Source organism: Equus przewalskii, chromosome 17 (assembly GCF_037783145.1).
Source record: "Equus przewalskii isolate Varuska chromosome 17, EquPr2, whole genome shotgun sequence".
Taxonomy (NCBI): domain Eukaryota; kingdom Metazoa; phylum Chordata; class Mammalia; order Perissodactyla; family Equidae; genus Equus; species Equus przewalskii.
In genome coordinates this window covers 32307798-32330172 of record NC_091847.1, presented here as the reverse complement: position 1 = coordinate 32330172, position 22375 = coordinate 32307798, and positions in this window count along the sequence as shown.

The window sequence follows — 22375 nt, the reverse complement described above, 5'->3', positions numbered from 1 at the left end:
CATGGAAATTAGAGCAGAGCTGGATCTCTGAACCAAAGTGGGCCCATAAGCCACTCTCTGGTGAATTGTCATTCAGACTCAGAGACTGGTCAGTCTCTGCTGGACACTGTGAAGCAAAAGAAAGCAAGTGCATTCATGTGATTAAAGACTAATTTTCTAGCCCCTAAGTTAGAACTAAAACAGATAGATAGATGATATAGATAGATAGATAGATAGATAGATAGATAGATAGATAGATAGATGCAGGGATGTATGGATGGATGGATGGATGGATGGATGGATGGATAGACAGACAAAGAGGTGAGATAGATAGATAGATAGATAGATAGATAGATGCAGGGATGTATGGATGCATGGATGGATGGATGGATAGACAGACAGACAGACAGATAGATAGATAGATAGATAGATAGATATCCATACAGACAACAAACTCACATGGTACGAATGGGAAAAAAAAAAAAGAGATTTAATGCCACTTCTCATTCCCCCAAAACCAAGTGTGAAAAAAGGGGAGAATTTCTAGCTAAATAAGAATAGACTCTAGCTTATTATTTTCCAAGGCAGATCACAGAGAGTATGTTAAGCTGGATGTAATATTTAGTCTCAATTTAGATCGCCCTGCTTACATTGAAGGCTGACAGACTTTGACTACTTCAGCAGATCATTTGCAACTTAAGGAAGAAAGCTTGTCACAGGGTGGCAGGTGGCAGGGGAGAGGCACAGCCTTCCCCAGACAATATTATACTCCAGGACAGGGATGGTCACATTTCGCACATGAGCCAAGAAAAACTGGGAACAATCGTCTGCATAAAGAAAGAATTAAGCCAATGCGAAGGGAGAAATGCCTCCTGCCCTTGGGTTATGTGAGATACCACTGATTCCTCGTAAATAAATCTCTTCCCTTTAATTTTTCTTTCTCTCTGCTTTTCTTTCTCTCTTTCTCCCTCTCTCTCTTTCCTTCCTTCCTTTCTTTTTCTTTCTCTCTCTCTCTTTCTTTCTCCCTACCTTCCTCCCTTCCTTTCTTTCTTTTGTTTAATATAGTGTGTGTAGTTTTCTGTTCTTTGCAATGAAAATAATTCCTGACCAAGATAGCCCCAGAAGGCAGATAATTAGGACTATTAGAGCACGAATATACAAGGTACCTTGGCTATTCAGCTCACTGAGGCCTGAAATTCTCTATTAGGTTTTTTTCATTTTCATGTAATTTTTAATTTCATGTCATTTATTTTATTTTTACTCATTCAGATATAATATTTCTGAGGATAATAATAACTCCTGAGGGTCCATAATTCATCTATGCCCTTGGGATTATATCAGAATTTTCCCTGTGAACAAGTTTTGATACAAAAAAGGAGTATGGTGTGGGACAGGGGGTTTAAGCCACTACTACCATAATTGCTGCCAACTTCCTGTAGCATTCCTGTTCTTGCTGCTGCGATCCTTGCAATGATGGGGAGGAGGATAATTCAGAGAGCCTCTTTTTAGACATTTCATACAGTGTCATTAAGGCAGGAATTTCGCACAATAACCCTATGACATTATTATCAATAATATTGGCATTATTATCAACATTCTACAGCTGAAGACTTGGAGGATCAGAGAGGTAAAGAAAGTAACTCAGAAGGTGCTAAAATTAGAAACAGTTATGCCTGTCTTACTCATGTTTGTGTTTTTAACTGTGGATATGACAAAAGAGGGAGGGGTGGGCAGAGCAGAGGATATGGCTAAAAAAAAAAATTGTGAGTGCATATGGCATTTTTGCCTAGGACTCTCTTTGACAGGAAATTACTTTTTAACATTTATAACCTATAACAACATGTACTACATTAAACTGGAAAAGCCTATTGAATAATTATATATAGATATAGGTAACATCACATTTACCTCAATCCATCATTCTCTAGTTCAGATTCCCAGTAACTGTAAATAGTCATGAAAAGATGCAGTTTTAAAGAATTTTTGCTCACAGGAATGTTCACGCTAATAGTGTGTAGATAAGTACCAACGTGAAAAAGAAGAATTTAATCAAAAAGTGCTTGGGAAGGATAAAATTTATTTAAAATGTTAGGTGATTGTCACTTCTTATTTTTTTAAATCAACATAAACTGTCTACCCATAATTTTAACTGAAAGGTGATATCTCTTTAACAAGTTTGTGTAGGGGTACTCATCGAGGGTGAAAACTCCAGGTGAAGACACTTAGCTCTCTCTATAGTGGGACATTTCTCTAATGTTACCACTTGAAAATTCACCCCTGCCTCTTATGCGTAGGATTCTATGCTCTTTTAACTTACCTCTCCTAACACGTTGATTAAAAATAAGCTGGTCCATGTTTGATAAATACTCTGTGAAGTGGCAATCTCATGCATGAAGTCCTTTTAAGAATGCAGATAAAATGACTGTTCTAACCAAAATGCATAGCACAAAGAAAAACTTATTAAGTCAAGTTCTGTATTTTAGGAAATGTGATTGTTAACTGAGAGTTCATTAGCACAGCCTAATCCACTACATTGTAAAGTATGACCATTTAGAGTTTTTTCCAAACTCTAACTAGGAAATGGATGAATGAATAAACAAAAATTTTGTAATCCTCCTGATAGTTCAACCACCCACACATATTACCCCGTGACGCATTTGGTCAGAGAAGAATCTTTATTGCAATAACATGAAATTTTCAGATGATCTGGCTAGACTGTGGTCTCTTCACCGTTTTATTTGATACTTATGAGGTTCCTGTTTTTAAACAGAAAGGAATCACTGCAGCATAGGTCTCACTTTTTGGGTCTGTGCCCACTTAGTAGAATAAAAGGGCAAATTTTAAATTGTTCAGTTTATGTACAAAGTATAGATTTTCTGACTGGATAATTTACAGCAAAAGCAGATTGGTGACATGAGCAGACTAGTTAAACTTTCATATTAACCCAATCGACTAGACAATTACCCACCATATTAGGAAGTTTTGGCTGATAAATTCTGGCAACTTGCCTCCAAAAATTGGAGTCAACGTCACCAATGTAGTCGTAAAGGATTTTAAAAACAATTATGTACAAACTTTCACTTTGCAGATATGATTATTCACCTTATAAATAGTTGTTACTCTTCCTTGATTTCTTAAATAGTGCTATTGCATAGTATATAACAAATTTGTGACATTCACAAGTCTCCTTTATCCACAAGTTTCAAGAAACACAAGACTTAAAAGTTTATTTGTCCGTTCTTATATGATTGTTTAAATTAGTCATATTATATGCTAATCCTGGCTTTGTTCCCTGTGACCCCCAGAAATGGGACCAAAGCAGAGCTAAATATCACACGCTTTGTTGGTTCTTCGTGCCTGTGTGTGTTATAAAAAGTTATTATGCAATGTTAGAATATATGCAAAAATGCAATACTACAAAGAACACCCATTTAAGAAATTAAATTTTATCAAGTTAATTGAAGTTCTTGTATATTCTCCCCTAATTACATCAACTTAATTCCTGCCAAGACTCACCACTATTCTCAATTTGGTATTTACCATTGCTATGCATTTATTTCTTCCTCATTCAGCCTTTTACACTGGCTAACATTCCTCTTAACAGGTTTATCTTTGGGACTGGCCTGCTGACCTAGCGGTTAAGTTCACACCCTCTGTTTCAGCAGCCCAGGGTGCTCGGGTTCAGGTCCCAGGCGTGGACCTACACACTGCTCCTCAAGCCATGCTGTGGTGGCATCTGAAATACTACTTTGTATGTAAAATAGAGGAAGATTAGCACAGATGTTAGCTTAGAGACAATCTTCCTCAAGCAAATGTTAGCTCAAGGAGAAACTTCCTCACCAAAAAGAACCCCATGTTTATCTTGGTATGATCCATTTTTATAATAAATAAACAAAATAAAAGGAGTGAAATTTGGTTAAACATGAAAAAGACATTTGAATGGAGAATAACATATTATAATAGCTTTGCTAATGATGTTAAAAAGAATTTCAAAATGGCCTGATTTGGGAGACATTATCTTATATGTTTAGCATATAAGATGTCCCTCAGACCACAACACTTAATTATTCCCTTGATCAAATCTGCAAGTTTAGCACCTGTTGAATGCCGAAAATCACACAAAGAAAGATTTTTAAGAAGGAAAGAAAATAGCAAAAAAATCTTATTTCTGAAATGAGCTGACCTATATAAAAGAGAAAAATCCAATAATCTAGAATTAGAGAAATTCAAAGATATTTAGAAGAAAACAATTTTTTAAAGGAAAAAATTATAAAGCTTTTAGTGAAAGATAGGAATAGAAAGCAAGAAATCAGGGCTAAATCTAATTTGTTTGAGGGACAATTATGGTAACTATTAACATATCTAAACTGTAACAGAGTATCAGAACGCCTCAGTTTGTTTTAGCAGCACTCCTCCAGATGGTTTCATGAAAATAGAAAATCATACAAAAGATAATTCAAAATTAGGGTTGGACAACACTCTTCGGGACACATGCACAATTTCTTTCCCAACCTACATTTACCTTGTCTCATGAAACATTCAAAGAACGGACTAAGACTTATTGAAATCATTTGTCATTTTTTTCCCTCTGGAAAAGAGATGCCATTTAGAAAGTGTGGTGAATTTCCACTCATTAAAGCTGGAAAATCATAATTTTCCAAGCTGGGCTCTCTCTTTTAATAAATCAGTCCATATATGGTTAAAGTATTTATATGAATATACCTCATTTTAAATATTTCATCCTATAAAATTTCAAAACAAATAAAACAAAACAGCAAGTATTTGCATTCCAAAAAGACTTCACTTGAAATGGAGAGATTTCCTAAAGTGATAAACATATGTCAATATCTTGATTTCAATTTAATTATAAGAATATAGTTCATATGTTCCTAAAACTGAATCTCAGGAACAATCTCTTTTCTTTTGTTTCATCTTTTTTTTTTTTTGGTAAATAGTCTGTATATATTTAAAAATGCATGCTAGATTCAAGGTACTGCCCAAGGCTTGTAAAACCTTCAGTTTTATTGTTATATTAATATCTACTATTTTTCTAGTCACATTTATAAAATGGTTGCAATCCTGCCAAATTATTGCTCTAAGAGTCTAAGAAAATTGACTTTTTTAGTGCTCAAGCAAGAAGGAATACTGAGCCAGCCCGGTGGCGCAGCAGTTAAGTTCACACGTTCCGCTTCTCGGTGGCCCAGGGTTCACGGTTCGGATCCCGGGTGCGGACGTGGCACCGCTTGGCACGCCATGCTGTGGTAGGCATCCCACATATAAAGTAGAGGAAGATGAGCATGGATGTTAGCTCAGGGCCAGTTTTCCTTGGCGAAACGAGGAGGATTGGCAGTAGTTAGCTCAGGGCTAATCTTCCTCCAAAAAAAAAAAGAAAGAAAGAATACTGGCACATATTGGCCTCCAGAGAGGGAAAATGTGAGAAATTGCTCTGACATTTCTCTGAAACAATGGATTGAACAATGATGTAGGTCTTGTCAGCCATTGCTTAATCACAAAAACAAATTCTCTCTGTCTAATTCAAATGAACTCCTTGCCCCTATGGAAATGGGAAGGTCCCCAGCATGTATGCTTTATTCTACAATGTTCTCTTTTGGAAACCTTGTTCCGATAAGCTCTAGGCACGAAGTCCTCGCCTTCTCCGGAGCAGCTGTTTGATTGGAGAGGGGAGAGGGAGTGGGCAAAGGTAATAATATTTAAGAAAGAATTAAACTTGAGTTAAAAGATCTTGTAGAAACTAACCTAAGCAGTTGGCCTTGAGGAGTTGAATCCTCTGAGTTTTTTCTCCAAATATCAGTTTTTCAGATATTTAAGAATATATGTTCAAATAAGGAATAAAGGTGTCATTAGATAACATGAACAGGGAAAAACTGACTGCAAATAAAAGTCATCCATCCTAGAATATTTTCCTGAGGCTTCCAAAGTTCCAAGGTTGACTTTGAGGAAATATAGCTGTAGGTGACCTAAAACCAGGTGCAGTGGGCAGAAGTCTGAGAGGGCCGTCAAGATTCCCACGCCCTAGTCTACAGAGCCTATAGTCCGGTACTGTCTCATTCTGTTGTGTGTGGGGAGGACTTGTAAAGATGATGGAATGAGGCTCCTATGGCTCAGTTGCTTTATATGGCAAAGTGAAAGGATTATGCCAATGTGATCAAGGCCCCAAATCAGTCAACTTTGATTTAATCAAAAGGAGATCATCCCGACTGAGTCTGACTTAATCAGGTGAGTCCATTCAAACAGAATCTGGAGGTCAGAAATTCTCTCTCCTACTGGCCTTGAAGAAGCAAGCTGCTGTGAGTTCTACAGCGGCAAGAAAGTAGATTCTGACAACCACCAGATAAGCTTGAAACAGGACTTTGAGCTTCAGATGGAATTGCAGCCCTGGCAGCAGCATAATTATAGCCTTGGGAGACCCTGAGCAAGGGACCCATCTAGGCCATGCCAGGACTCCAGACCCAAGGAAATTGTGAGATAATAAAAGGTGCTATTTCAAGTCGACAAGTTTGTGGCAATTTGTTATGCAGTAATCGCAAACTAAGAGAGCAGAGGAGAATGGACATGTTCATATACAATAAGTCAATTTCACAGAAATTTTCAATCAGCAAAGATAGTCTGGAAATACTGGTCTTGCTACTCAAAGAGTCATAGTAAGTTGAGAATTGGTCTGACTGCTTTGGAAGTAACCTCTAATCCTATCTTTTAGACTGGAATAAAATTGAAGTCATGATTTTCAGTTTTAAAAAGTGGTTAAACTGTTCAAATAATACTGTCAAAATATTATGGTGGAAAAGTGATGGAATTTGGTTTAAATTTTCCAGATAATAACTTTTGTTTTCTTTATATACAGTTAATTTTTTACCAGAATAATACATGTCCATGATTCGAGAAGCTAGCAAGTTGTAGATGTTATCTGTTGACTTGCTATTGTGAAAGTTAAAAATTTAGCTTTCTCAGTCTTTACTATCCTCATCCTAACATAAAGCAGATGCACTTACCTTACCCTCGATACACTTTTTGGTTAAAGCAAAGTGTTGTTACAATGGAAATATTAGTCACTAATGAACCACATTGTTAACTGTCATTACACTTCTTTTTGTGTAACTGGCTTTCCCTGGAGTTAAGCATGGCCTCACTTTTCTTCCTTTGCTTACTTTTTTACCTATCAATTGCTAATTCACTCCTAAACTCTCTGCCGAAAATGGACTAGGCTTTCCAACATTTCGGTTACTCCATGTGGAACCCTCTAAGCTCTTCCTCCAATCTGGACTGGTTTCTCCACCAGCCTGCAGGTTAGCTGTTTTCCTGGGACTTCTCTTCATCAATATCCTTGAAATTTCCTTTTCTCTTCTGATTTGGAATGCTCTGTTTCCTAAAGAATGTAGCTTCCTCTTTCTTGGCTTATTCCTCCATGTTGCTGGAGCACGTCCTCCAATAGCTTCTTAAGACATGCTACGAACGAGGTATCTTTTTGAGGCCTTGCGATTAAAAATATTTATTTTCTATCTGCAATGAACAATATTTTTTTATATCCTTACACTTGTTTGTTAAAATTGCTTGGAATAGAATTATAGGATGGAAATAATTTTCCCTCAGATTTTCAAAGCAACTGGTCCATTATTTTCTACTTTCTAATGTTGCTTTCTTATTCTGAATCTTTTCAAGTGACTCCTCCATTCTCCTACACCTGTTGCTTTTAGAATGTTCTATTCCTAGCACGTTGGCACTTTACATCCATATGCCTTTATTTGAGTATTTTAAAATTCATTTTTCTGAAAATCTGTGAGCCTGTCGATCTGAAAATTCATTCAGTTTCATGCTGGGAAATATTACTGCATTATTTGTTAGACAATTTTCCCATTCTGTTTTGTTCCATTCTTCCTTTTCAGAACTTATGTTGTTCAGAAATTAGAATTTATCCTATATCTTCCTTAACTTTTGCTTCTAACTTTTCTTCTCTTTGTCTTATTTGCTGAGTTTTGTCCTTAACTTTATCTTTAAAATTTCCTGTTAACTTTTTAAGTTATGTTAACATAATTTTAATTACAAAGATTTTGTCCTTTTTCTCTGTTTAGCCTTTTTCACAGCTTGATGATCTTGTTTCATGGATGTAATACCTTCTACAGCTTCAAGAATACTAATTTTGGGGCAGGCCCAACGGCATAGTGGTTAAGTTTGCATGCTCCACTTTGGTGGCCCAGGGTTTGCAGGTTTGGATCCCAGCCATGGACCTAGCACTGCCCATCAAGCCACACTGTGGAGGCATCTCACATAAAATAGAGGAAGACTGGGACAGATATTAGGTCAGCAACAATCTTCTTCAAGCAAAAAGAGGAAGATTGGCAACAGATGTTAGCTGAGGGCCAATCTTCCTCACACACACACACTCACACACAAAGAATATTAATTTTAAAATATTTTCCTACTCTTTACATTGTCTTTATTTCCTCCTACTCTCTACATTGTCTCTATTTCTTCCAGGTTCCTTTTTATATCTGTTTGTTTTGGTCATTGCCTTTTGTACAGGTTTTTCTTGTAATTTCTGTTGATTGTTGGTTGTCAATTGACATTTTAAGAATGAGCTTTTTAAGAGTAAGATGCTAACCTGAAACTCTGGTTTTCTCTTATGTGAAGGAAGCAGGCTGGGGCTTTACCACAGGGTAATCTGGTGGGGACCAGACTGTTATTGGGACATCCCCAACTGTTAGCCTCTCTAACTACCTCCCACCCCTGAGGACAGTATCCTCGGACTTTGGTCCTCCAGTCTCACACCAGGAGATGATGAATCTGGTTGTTAGCATCCTGGAAGGTGAGCAGGAGAAGAGAGCTTAGTTCTCTTTTAATAAACTTTCTTCCTATTATCAGCCCCCACTTTGCCCTTCTGCTTTCCCAGGTAACTGAGGTCTCAAATTCATGTGCCTTTCCAGAGTTTTCTGCACTGAATAACATTTTTAGGGGGGAGAGAGTAGACTTTCCCCCACGAAGGCTTCTCTGGTTTCCTCAATCTGAAAATCAGTTACTACTTAAATATGGGCCTCCTAGCTTCTGAATTCCTATGATGACTCCCATCTGATGTCTTCTCCTCCTTAACGGTCTTTTTCCATATGGATTTGTTCAGTGGTTTGCTGGCAAATGACTCTCTGAGAAAAAAAGAAAGGAAAAGAAAGAAAAAGCTCTGATTTGTAGCATTTACCATTTTCAGTGGTGTATACTACCACTACGACTGTCTTTAACCTCCCATTAGCTTAACAAAGGCTTGCAAGTGTCCTGAATTTTAACAACTGTCTTGATACCAGGTAAGAGTTGGCCAGCCCAGCACTGTTTCTGCATTTTTTATTGCCTTTTTAGTAGGGCTCTGGGAGAAGGTTGAGATAAACTTAGAAGTTCACCCCACCATATTTAATTGGAAGTGTTAATTTCTTACTTAGCTAGTTTGTGTAGACTTAAACAAAGTGACTAGAAAAAAACTTCACAAGTGGAATAAATTTAAAAAATGAAAATTATCTGGGATATATGTAGGGCTTTGCCTCGAATAATGACGGATTTGGTTTTCCTCATTCAACTTCACTGTCCTAACCTTTCTTTAAGTTAACAAGTTTTTTACCTTTCACTCTCTCCCTGTTGCATGCAGGAACACATCTAGTAAAAGGACTATAAGATTTAAAAGACACGAAACAAAATTGGCTTCTTTTGAGCATAAGCTTAAGCTAAAAAGGTTGACTTAGACAGATGTATTTGATAACGTTGAGAGGATATTTAGGGCTATAGTCCTAACACCAACTCTTAAGGCATTATCATTAGCCTACGTCTTGGAGGTGTGGTACAAAACAACTGAGATATTGAAAAAATATTTGCTTTCACATTAGTCACTGCTGAGTTACTCAGAAATGTAAATTACAGAGGATATCTAACTTGTAAAACTTATCTTCTCCTTTCTAATTTGACTGTGAAATATCTATCACCAGCTCCATTTCTAAGAAATCTTTAGGCAAAATCTGAAGGTCACGTAAAACTGTGGCCGTTAATCAATGACGCTGCCTTATGTAGAAACAAGATTTCTCCCTGATGGCATCACTGAACTAGTCATCTGGAATGCGTAATAAGCAGTGTGGAAATGTTAAGACTCCTGGCGCAGTGGTTAACGCGTTTAGGCAAACAACATAGTGAGTGAATTAAACTCGCACTTTTTTTCATGTGATAAATTTTGTCAAGTGCCCACAGAACCATGAGGAAGTTCTGAGAGAATCACATCCTTCCAAAATTCAGAATGAAAGCAATCTTAGATATTGTCTTTCCCATAGCATTCAATTATAGATACGGAAACAGGCCCAAAGTGGTCAAATAGGGACTAAGAAAGACTCATTATTTCTACCTTACACCTGGAAATCTCATGTCTAATCATTTCTCACCCCAAAAATCTCCTACAGGATCAGGAGAAAATGAAACTAGGAAATTTACATCTCACGCACTTCTCATACGGAAAGAATGCTTTTAGTTCTGGGTGCTGTTATCCCACTAAGATATCAGTGTATATTTTTGCAAGGTTTTACATGAGTGAAATAATTGAAATCTATGGTTTTGAGGGTCACGGACTTGTTTTTGTTTATACTGTGACTTCTGTTATTGCTCATCACGAGACCTCGCGTGACTAATGTGAGGGAGGAATGTTGTCTTTGGCTGTCTTATATCCTGTGTCTAAAATACAGACAATGCGACCAAAAAAATGTTCTGAAAATCCAGCAATACTGAAGACAAAACAAAAGATTGTGATATGGGTAACTGCTCTCTGTTTTACATAAAAATATTCCCAGATTTTTTGTTTTAATTGTAATTTCTTTTCTCCTCCAGCCAAATGTTTGAAGCGGAACTCACGTTGGAGATGAGCCATATCTTAGTGTTTGTTGTCATGTGTAGTAAGTTCAGAAAATCTGCTTTGGTTTATTTTGCATGATGTCATATTACATGAAACAGTCTTTAAAATGCAGCCTTTCATGAGGGATTTCATGAGAGAAGTGACAAAATGTACACATGGCTAGAGTTAACCTTGGAAACTAAAAAAAAATCTAGGTAATAAAGACAAAAATTTTCCTTTAAGTTAAAAAATAGCCCTGAGGTGTGCAGAGTCTAGGTGAGCTTTGATGGATAATTACCCAGTTCTCTGATCTTTCAGGGGGGTCTGACCATTCCAGCCTCATTGGCAAGAAAAGATCCAAATTTTCAGTGAGTAGGAATCTTTTAAGGGAATGAATGTAGACAAGGCCGTACAATCAAAACTGGAGTCCGTCCCATGTGAGTATTTTGCCTTAGCAGTCATTGTTGACATGCTCCATGCTCCGATAGCATTTCTTTTTTTTTCATTTTGTGAGGAAGATTAGCCCTGAGCTAACTACTGCCAATCCTCCTCTTTTTGCTGAGGAAGACTGGCCCTGAGCTAACATCCGTACCCATCTTCCTCTACTTTATATGTTGGATGCCTAACACAGAATGGCTTTTGCCAAGCAGTGCCATGTCCACACCTGGGATCCGAACTGGTGAACCTCAGGCCACTGAGAAGCAGAATGTGTGAACTTAACTGCTGCGCCACTGGGCCGGGCCCCTCTGATAGCATTTCTAATGCTACTTTTGATATCTTCCCAGGGAATTGAGGGCCACCATTCATCTTATTTCATCACAGGTTGACAAGAGTAGGTGGCCTTATGGAGGTTTAATATCCTCTTAAAATTTTGTCAGACTTTCAATGATTTATGTACCTGATGACTTATGCTTTTCTTGGTGTCCTATGATTGTCACTGAATGAGTGGGAGGAGTTTTGTCATTATAAGACCATGATGGAGAAGGAGATTCCCATATGTCAAGGAAAAGAGGACAAGGTGATTGACATCTGGCTTAGTAACCCATTATGATTTACCAGGCCAGAAGATTAAAAACATTTCTTTGTGATTCATGTAATAAATAAATGAAAAAAATTTTAGTGTTCACTTTTCTATTAAAAATAGTACAAAGGAACCACAAAGAAGGTAGAACTAAATATGTGTCCAGGATCCTTTAACTTTTTAACTGTCACCATTCTAACCAGTTCTTCAGGGACAACTATAAAACTCAAGGGATGAATAATCAAGTGTGTACTCCTACACATCACCACACTATCACTACTGTGCGAATTCTAGATAAGTAACAATTAGCCTTTGGAAAAACATTGCTGCTGATGTGCTGGAAGACTGTCTATTTACTCCTTGTAATTGTTATTGGGGGAACTTCTTGTAAATTCCTGTATGGGTAGATATCTTAATTAACATCATTATATCCGAAAATTTGCTTGTCTCCAGGCTGGTCTCATTTTCCCAAATAGCACTTTCCCACTCTCTTCTGGGGAGGGTTTTATTTCACTATGGCAGAGCCTACATCTTTTCTGTTGCTCTTCTGTCTCATTTGACCTGTTCACCCATTACAGATCATATCCCAAAGATGTTTAGGTCTGAATTGGCCTTGATGGTTTGCTATTCCTGAAAAGTCACATGAAAGGTTGAAAGTTCCCTAAAAGTCTGCATGTGTAACTTCTTTCCCATTGAATCATGACGGGTTTCCTTTTTTCTCCCCCCGCAAAAAAGGCAGAGAAAAATAATCCAAAAATTCCTGCTGCTTCCATATTGTGGTTTTTGGTCTGCAAATTATGTTAAGGTGGGGCAACTTCTGATTGACTTGCTGTCTTATGATTGTCATTGGACAGGTAGAGTTCAACTGTCATTGAGAAGTTCTGATTGAAAGGAAGGGAAGCTCCATCAACCAGAAGGAGGTGGGCAAGGTAGTTAGCTGGAGATTCACAGCAGATTGTGCTCTATTGGCTATTGGTTAAGAAGGCTTGTTCCAGGGCATAAAGAACAATCCAGACAGATTGCTTATTTTTTTATGTCAACTACAAAGTATAACAATCCTACAGGATAGATATATGCCACAAATCAGGGCTGGGAAAAAGCAACACGTTCGATGGCATCCAACCTAGCAAAGAAGTATGACTGCCAGGAGCCAGCGACACAGCTGGGAGCATCAGTGAAGGGAGTGGCTCTCCTCGGTGATGCCACAACCTGGCTCTTGGGCCTGAGTATATAGTACTGATCAAAGAGACAGAATATCTTTAAATATTACTGTAGTTCACTCCTCAGCACCAACGATGACATGTAGATTAAAAAAACAAAACAGAACGAAAACAAGAGGAGTAAATATTGCTGTTTTGAACCATTTCCTGTTGAAGACCATCAGCCTAATCAAGTGTTCAGAGACCAGTTGATCAAACTACATCAACTCTCTGATGCATTTACCCATTTTCAATTAGTTTGTTGGCAGTATGTTGAGACAAGTTTAGGTAGCACGCTCACTTCTATACATAAGGTATAAGAAATGGTTGAAAAAAGAGACAAAAACAAATATATTAGTTTTTCTCTCCAGAAAGAGAAAAATTTTAGCCTACAAAAATTTTACTGGCTGACACATGGCAGACTTTCCTTTTATAGCAGCACTGCCCTGCCTTAAATCATTTCAGGAATTATTACACAAAGTCCATTCGATTATTTTTCTCCTGAGACCCATGCAATCTACCTCTTTCTGAGTCCATTCACTATCTTATGTGATATATGTATATATTTTCAATCTATCTGTACACACACAAATACACATACTCCCCACTCAGTCTTTGTGAATAGAAATATTTCAACATGCTGAACTATGTTATAAAGTCTAAATATTTTAAGTAAAATATTCTGTTATTTAAACTTGAATACTTCTTCCGTAAAATGTGCTTGACACCTACCTTGCAAAGATATTGCAAGAATTAGACGTAACATGTATAAAGCACCCAGCCCAGTGCCTGACATGTGGTGGGTGCTAAATAAACCACAGCTATCATTATTATATTACTGAAATGTTTTCTAACGTGCAAATAAGCCACATTATGTAGAGCACTTCCTTTAAAACTGGGTCGTGACCGTTTGCAGGTCGTGAAATCATTTTGGTGGGTCATGACAAGAATTAAAAGGAACAAACAAATATAGTATAGAATAAAAGAATCTGAGTATATTAGCATGCAAAGGTAAGTAATATTTTGTGAAATTATTGTGTCTCTTATGCATAGTGTGTATGTCAGTGTAGGGGTGTGTGTGTGTTTGTGCTGGGCTGAGATTTCTATGGGTCATGGTCAAAAAATTTTGATAGAGAATGGGGTGGAGGAGTGGCAGGCTGGAAGATGTGTCTAGAATCTCACAGTAGGGAATCAAGTGGTCCTCCTAGTTTTGCCCTTTTTATGAGACTGGGAGATCAAGCTGTTCCAGGACTAAAAGCAAGTCCCTCTGAGGTGTTTCTGGTATTGACCACTAGGGAAGACTGGAAGAAGGTCACCCTGGGACGTAGCGCTCAAGGTGGTGCCAAAGCTTAGGGCCCAGGAATTCCCTGGCCATGCACGTGCCCACATGCCCACGTGCCACATGCATTTGGGAAATGTCGCCCGACTGCCAGGTACTTACGCTGATCCTGCCATTGCTGTGAATCTCTGGGATTTACCCACCAGCCTCCTCTGTCAGGATTTGCACATGCTGCCAGGGACACTGAGGTGGAAGCTGGAATGCAGAAAGCTCTAGATCTGGGGGTGGGGAGCAAAGCTATGCTTTCATTTCACCTGTACTTCGAAGCCTGTGGTGCTTCACGGAGCCGAAGCAAGAATCAGGCCCTCTCTGTATTTTCTGGCTGAGAAGAGAATGAGACAGGCCCTGTAAATTCCAAAATTGTGTTATAAGATCAGAAATCTTACAGTGTGCCAGGGAAAGAATGTATAATCAGAACATGAACAACAGAAAGTGATTAATGCCTGGCATTGCCAAAAAATGTAAGAGTTATCATTGTTATCACTCAAGAAGGCTGAATTGTACTTACTAACAAAAGAAGAAGAATCACACAAAAGGAGAATTTGCACATGGAGGCTTCGACTGGAGTGTGGGAAATAGCTCATTCTATTCCTTGTGGTCAACAAGCCACTCTCTGCACATCATGGGCGCCCTGGAAGCTGTGGCTTTCAGATGAGCCAGTGCAGGGAAGTGGGCAGCTGACTCACAGGAGTCATGGCGACAATGACTTGGGAGATTCCAAGTCCCACTCTGCTTCAGTTTCAGGTTCAATTTTAAGACCACAAGAGCAATTCCTTGAGGTTTAGAGCCACCTTGGGTCAGTGTTGAGGTGTGACATTTGGAGGCTATGGAGACGTAATCCAGGAGGCCCCATGTGAGGAGCCACTCCCTGATTACTTGGTTCCCAGGCTGTAATCATGTACCACTTCAGGCTTGAGGACCACTCATCGCTGTGTCGCTGCCTTATTTTTGGTCTGTTTTCTGAAGAGTTCTCTCCTCCAGCCATCCCAGGAACTTCTCAGTGCCCTTCTCCTGCCTAGGAGGAAATGGAAGGGAGAAAGGGGATGCACTTGGTTCCATGAAGGTTCACAGAACACATACAGTCACCTGCTGTGAGGAACTTTCTAGCAGTCAGCTGGTGAAAAGTTGACTTGCTGCTCTTTTGTAAACCCTGGAATCGCTCCTACATGAACTTTCAGTGAATGAGAATAGCGCAGAGATGAGAGAAAAACCACAAACAATGCCACTGTCTCCATAAGGGAGAAGGACTTGCCTTAGTCTCCTCTCTCATCCCCTTGCAGAGGCTCAAGTGAACACACTTACCTCTCAGGAAGGTTATTACACATGGGAACCAGGTAAAAACAGTGAACAATCTTATACATGTAAGTGAAACTCATGCAAATGCTTCATAAAAAATGATAAGAGAATGCATTATTGGAATATGAATGCTCTATTTCTAAAAGCATGTTGCTAGAAGATGTTTTACACACACACACACATGCACCATATATGCACCCCACCCAAGAGAAAGAGGTTTTCCAAGTCACATATTGGAATCTTGTATTATTCAGGGTGATATTAGTAAGATTGGACAATCGGCTCCCTTTGGGCCACTCCACAAATTTTGCACACAATTGAATTTTTATCACAGACCAGTCATTCCAGGATTTAGCTGTGTATTTCCAAAACAGTCCTAGATGTTTTTGAATGGGGAAGCAATTCAACCTCTCGCAGACTCTGTACATTAAATTTTCCTGTTACCCACCTTTTTATGTCTTTTTCAGATATGTTTCATACTCCAAACCAGGGACATTTTTGCCAGGAATTTTCCTTATAACCTCTTAAAAAGTCTATGTATTTGGAGGTAAATGTAATCCATGTGTTCCTGATTTATTTGAACTTTCTTCATCAAAATATTACTCTCTAGAAGGTACTTGATCGCCAATAAGCTATATGAGATTTCTAAAGGCCCTTTTTTTCTTAGTAAAGGGAAACCATATTTGATCAATAACCCAGTTAGCTATAAAGTCAAAGTTACACAAGGACTTATGAAGATATATTGTTTTACTATTTAACTGTAATAACTTAGGCTGGACATATTTGGAAACTCACCAATCACTGTCAGAAAAATGCACATTACTGGGTTTTTTTTTCCTTCACAGTCTAAAAACTCTATTTTTTTGTTTGTTAGATGCACTTTATCTTCTCATTAAACTGACTTTTTTCTTTAATTTGGTTCCTAGATCTGGAGTTAGAATTCATTGCAAATAACCATGTAATGTAAACTATCTTATATTTCAATACATCTGCATGTAAATACCCTTGACAGAAAACCCTTAAATCTGTAAACCTGAGCACATAGTTATAATACAAAGGTACGTAGACATAGTATAATTCAAGGCAATAACTCTTCTCTAGAGGATGAGCTCCCTAAAGCCAAGAAGAATGTCCTCGTCATCATGGTATATGCACATAGTAAGGCTTTGAGAAATATAAGTTGAATAAAGAAAATGTGATTAAAAATAACAATAAGCAACATAATTACAGCCAAGAGTCTACTGTTTTAAACCACAGAAGGATGCCAGCTGAGCAAGGAAGAATATGTCAACAGGATACAAAAATACACCAACTTCTACTTTAATCCAACTTCAAAATGGATTAGAGGTACATGGCTGAGGGCAAGAGGGAGGTAGGAATGTGCTCAATCACACAGCTGCTCAGGCCGTGCCCTTCCCAGCATGTTCCTTTGTTGGGAAGAGGAGCTGGGGGCTGGAGTTGGTTACAAGGCTGTAAATTAATTTATATTCAAACTTATAATGTTAATATAATCATTGTGCTTCAGAAATAACTATATTTTAGTTTGTCTACATAGAATTTCATATATATATCATATATAAAAATATATACAACAAACATAGCAAATACATATTTGTTATATATATTTGTTCAGCTACATATGTTTTCATTCTACATACAAATTTGTGTGTATATAACATTTGTACATTCTGTACATGTATATACACAATGTCTACAATGTGTATAGATGTTACATACATGTCTCTATACATAGAGACTGACATTACGTATAATGGAGGACAATACCTTTGCAGTTCGTGCATTCCTTTTATATCATATATTATTGACTCAAAGAACATTTTTTTCTCACAGACTTTTTAAGGAAGCCGGTGATGTTCTCTGATGTCTGCGGCTTGTTCACACTCATAACTTTATGTGAATTACCAAAGAATAAAACATGAGACCCCCTAGAGACATTTAGGAAATGTGAACTCTCCCTAATTGATATAGTCAAATTTCTAGAATCACAAAAGAATAAAGAAAACTTGTTTGAAGGCTACATTCCCCACCAAAGATTTTCAGTGGATTATTTTTTTAAGCTGTAAAGACTATGAAATAGAGACCAAAATGGGATCTGAGCCCAACAACACTTTCCCACATTCTACGCATTCCTGACTTCTAAACACAAAGTCATCGATCAGAGTTTCAGGCTCAGAATTCCAAGCTTACTGTTTCCACAGAACCTACATTAACCTTTATGCAAAACTAGTGATTTGTAACATCGACATTGTGAAGGATGGCTAGATGTACAAGCAATTTTTCAGTTATAAACACCTGATTTACAAACGACCCATACTTAGAACCACCACACTCTTTCCTCTTCAGCGTTCTTTCTCCTCTTGCTTAAGACCTTGCTGATTCTGCCAAAACAAATATGCAGACCACCCCCCTACACACACACACATACACATACCACAGCAATAAACAAACAAGCAGAGCTTCAAAAAGTTGTGGAGTATAAATGTGAAGAAAGGAACCTATGAGAAGTAGAAACTGATATAATTTGCTACAGGGCAAGACTTCAAAATGCAAGTAACAGAAGAATTAAAAATGCCATGAGTCACCCAAACCTTAGTGGATATTAATTTAATCAGTGTTACTGTCATTCTCATTAAAATAAGTTTCTTTTAGCCCTCCTTGTCACCCATCCCTGGAGAGATTTTACAGTGAAGGTATAGCCCAGCAAAAAATCACTGTGAGGGTGGAGAGTAGGGGTAAGTAGGTCACTGTGGGGGTGGGAAGTAGGGATGAGTAAGAAGAGCACAGCATGATCTTGGAGATAGTTGCAAATAATACAAAATAAAATGTATAAGAATATCTCAAAATAACTTTGTCTATTTTAAAATTTTGACAGAGCCACACCAAGTACCAGAAAATGATCTTCTTTCCCTGTCTTCTTCTTCCTTTATTGTTTCATGGCCACCTGTCCCAGAAGGCAGTTCAATGCAGTTCCTACACCGTACTCGTAGATCACAATCCAACACAGCATCTTGGAGACTGTTCATCTTCAGAGATGGTTAATGGGTTTCTGTTTCATACATCCTCAGAAGTACTTTCTGGAATAGAACCAATTTAAAAGTTAAAGACTTCCTGTAATAAGCCCACAATGGTTTCAAAGCAATTTTTAAAAAGCAGCCTTTTTTATTGAGCCAGGAAAAGGAGAGGAAACTCTCTGCATTTGTCCATTCTCGGACATAAGTATATACTGCACACTGAGCCAGATACTGGGCAACATACGGTGATGAGTCAGTTGTTATCTCTGTCCTCAAGGAAATCATAGTCTTCTTGGGAAGATGAATATGTAAACAAATGAAAACAATTGACTGTTTAAAGGTATTACAGACGTTGTAGTCTGGCGTGAGTGATGCAAAGAAGAAGGACCAATGTAAAATTTATTTGGGTGGTGGGAACTACTTCTAATATTCAATATCCACAAGCAGAGTGGATTCACAGTCCAGTGGTGTGGCAGTGAGTGGCTAGTGACAGTAGAAGATACTATAGATGAATCCATAGCAAGAAAAGCCTGCCTTCCTCTCCTAGTTACATGCAGGGTCCTAGAATCTGGGTACCAAAGTCAAGTAGCCCCAGTCCATGAATGCAAATGCACCTGCTATTCAGGAACAAAGTGGGTAAAAGACACAACACAAAAGGGCATCCAAGCTAAAGGGGATTGAACAGGAGAATAAAAGAAGCCATATATATATATATATATGAAGAGAGAGCAGGGAACGCAAACGTGATGGATTAAGAAAACCGGTACATTTTCTATGACTCTGTGTAGTAGCACAACACCACCATGTATGGAGCCTTTGCTTGGGGGTGGGAAAAGAAGGGTTAAAGGTGGCTTATGAGTTTAGACTTTGACCATGGCGTCCTAGATGAAACCGTACATGAGCTGCAGCAAAGAAACCCGGTCAAGGTATGATGAAAAGGGAAGAGTCAGTGCGGGAAATAACTAATATAATCTTTTGATATATGAAAATAAGACTTTTAACAGTTAATTTTATTTGTTTTTTGGTAAGGTGGTAGAGGAATAATTTATAGTGAAGTTAGGTTAATGAATGAAAAATGAAGTATAATATAGAAGCAATTATTCAAAGACCTGTAGCCAGTAAAGAAAACACAAAATGATTTCCAATAAAATGTTGAGATAAGTAATTTGTTGCCTCATCCAGCCATCTATTTTTCTTGGATACTCCTCTTCATTTTTAATGGATAAAAAAACATTGAAAGAACTAATTTGATAATTTCTAGAATGTTTTAAATATATCTTTACGTTTAGTCTTGTTTTGAAATGAAAAGATGATCTAAAGCAATGATTTCCACAGAAGAAATAAAAAGACAATACAAATAAATTGAAATAATATATAGAAAACATAATTATATATATATATAGAGAGAGAGACACTTTAAGACATGAAGATTGAAGATAACATTGAATTAAAATTAACAAAAAGAAGCATGCTATTTCCATCATACCCGATGCCTAGACATTGCTCAAGTGCTAAAAGAATTTCTTGGAATATTTTCTCCTTCTCTCAGTTAAGAATAAAAATTAAGTTGTTCCAAATGTCATTTTATATAGTGCAGAATATCAATAATGTGTCCAAAAGATACCTGCGATGAAAATATCATTTGAGTGTTTCTGGGTACATGCAACTATTTCAAAATGATTTCAGAACAATTCCACTGTCATAGTGCTATTTCCCAGCAGCAGTGGCAGCACCAGTAACCAGACAGATACTGGCTTTTCTGGTTCTGAAGAGCAAAGAATGTTAACAGAAAGCACCACCCCATGAATCATGTTTCAGAACAAGGTTTAAGTCATTCTTCAGTAGAAGAATTTCCAAGGTTACTCCTTCCCACAAGCTTTGTATATAAGATACTCTGCTATCCCCATGGTTACTAAAAGGGGAGAAAAAACTGTAATATACTTCAAATTTCAATTGCCTTGCTGTTGAATCCCAAGGACAAAATGACCCTCACCTGAACAATGTCTTCTGGATGGTTTCAATTTTTTCATTTGATTCTGGAAATGACTTGTCTTTGAGAACAATGAAAAAATACCTCAGACAAACAACAACACATATCTACTACAGATACAATAATAAAAGCTAGGTTTTTGCATCTAGCTACATGGTTTAACTTTAAATTATCTGAGGGGATTGGGCAACAGGGAGATCATCCAGAAAAAGATAATCTGAGAAATTAAAAAATAATAATAAAAGTAAATGAAACAAATGATTCCTTGAGTTGGGTTGCTGGAGCCAGTAAACCATATGAATGATCCCCATCAGTTCCAGTTAAAGGAACTATTTTTAGCTTTGCAGTTAACAGGAAACATTAAGATACAGGAAGAAAAACCATCCAGGTTATGTGGCCCATTGGTCTTATCAATTCTTTTTTCCTCAAAAAAAAACATAAGAGAGCAAAGTAAACAAAACAAAAAAAGACTGACAACGACAGCAAAACATATACCTCGTCTCTGCTTATGTAAATGAACCTATGTCTCTTCATTGTTAGAGTCAGCTCAAGTGTCATCATCCATTCCACAGGAGATGATGTGAGGTGGGTGTTTCCAGCAAAGTTCTTTCCTATTCTGGCCCGGAAGCAAGAACCCAACAGAATCAACACAACAAAGCCAATAATTTTTTCTGACCTCAATATGAGCACTAGACACTACAAAATTCAAAGATTGATGTAAGTAAATCCTTGTTCTCAGTGAACTTAGAGTTTAGTCAAGAAGCTAAGCACTTTATTCTACTGTTTGCTGTAATTTGATTTCCACTTTGGTGCTTGTATAAAAGAATGAAGTGAGAGTTTGAAGGAGAAAGAATTAATGTGGAAAAATCAGAAATTAGTTTCTAAGAGGCTGACCTTGAAGGTGTAGGAAGGGCAGGATTTGAATAGGTGGCAACGGAAGGGGAGCTCATTACAGGTAGAGACAGTATCAGCAAAGGCCTGCAAGTTGGTATCTGGATCATAATGACTAGAGTTGGTGTTACAGCGGATACAGACTACAGGTCAGAGAAAAGTAGAAAATAAATATGTAGGGCCATTCTGTGGAGGGCCTAAAATGCTAGTTTAATAAGAATGCATTTCAATTTGTAGATAATTGAAGGTCATTAAGTGTATTTTAAAAGAATAGTGATTGAGCTTCTTAAAATGCAGTCCTGACCATCCTGTATCTTGAAGCACTGTATAGAGCGAGTACAAAGCAGAGGTTTAAGAGGAGGCATAGTCCTTGGTCTCTGTGCTGAGGACTACTGTGCTGAGACTGTCATCTCTTCACTCTTGACTAGGGCCACCCCGCAACATTTCTTCCCTCACCTCTTTACCCTGCCCCGAGCAAGGTTTCCTGCGCTCAGCATCCAGATAAGCCCCCTCCACCATCAATCCTTTTTCCACTGGGAATGTTTGATAAACAATGCATGTGCTGTGCAACATCTCTGTATCCCTATGGATTTAGATAAAGCACCAGGCAACAATAAGCCTGAAATCAGGGGAATGCTTTCTGGCTAGTGCAGTGGTTAACTCCACAGGAATGTTGTACACACTTTATTTTTAGACCACTCCCATCTCCACTACAGCCCTACCTCTGTCTCCAGACAGCTCTGGGAGATCCCTGCTGCTTCCTA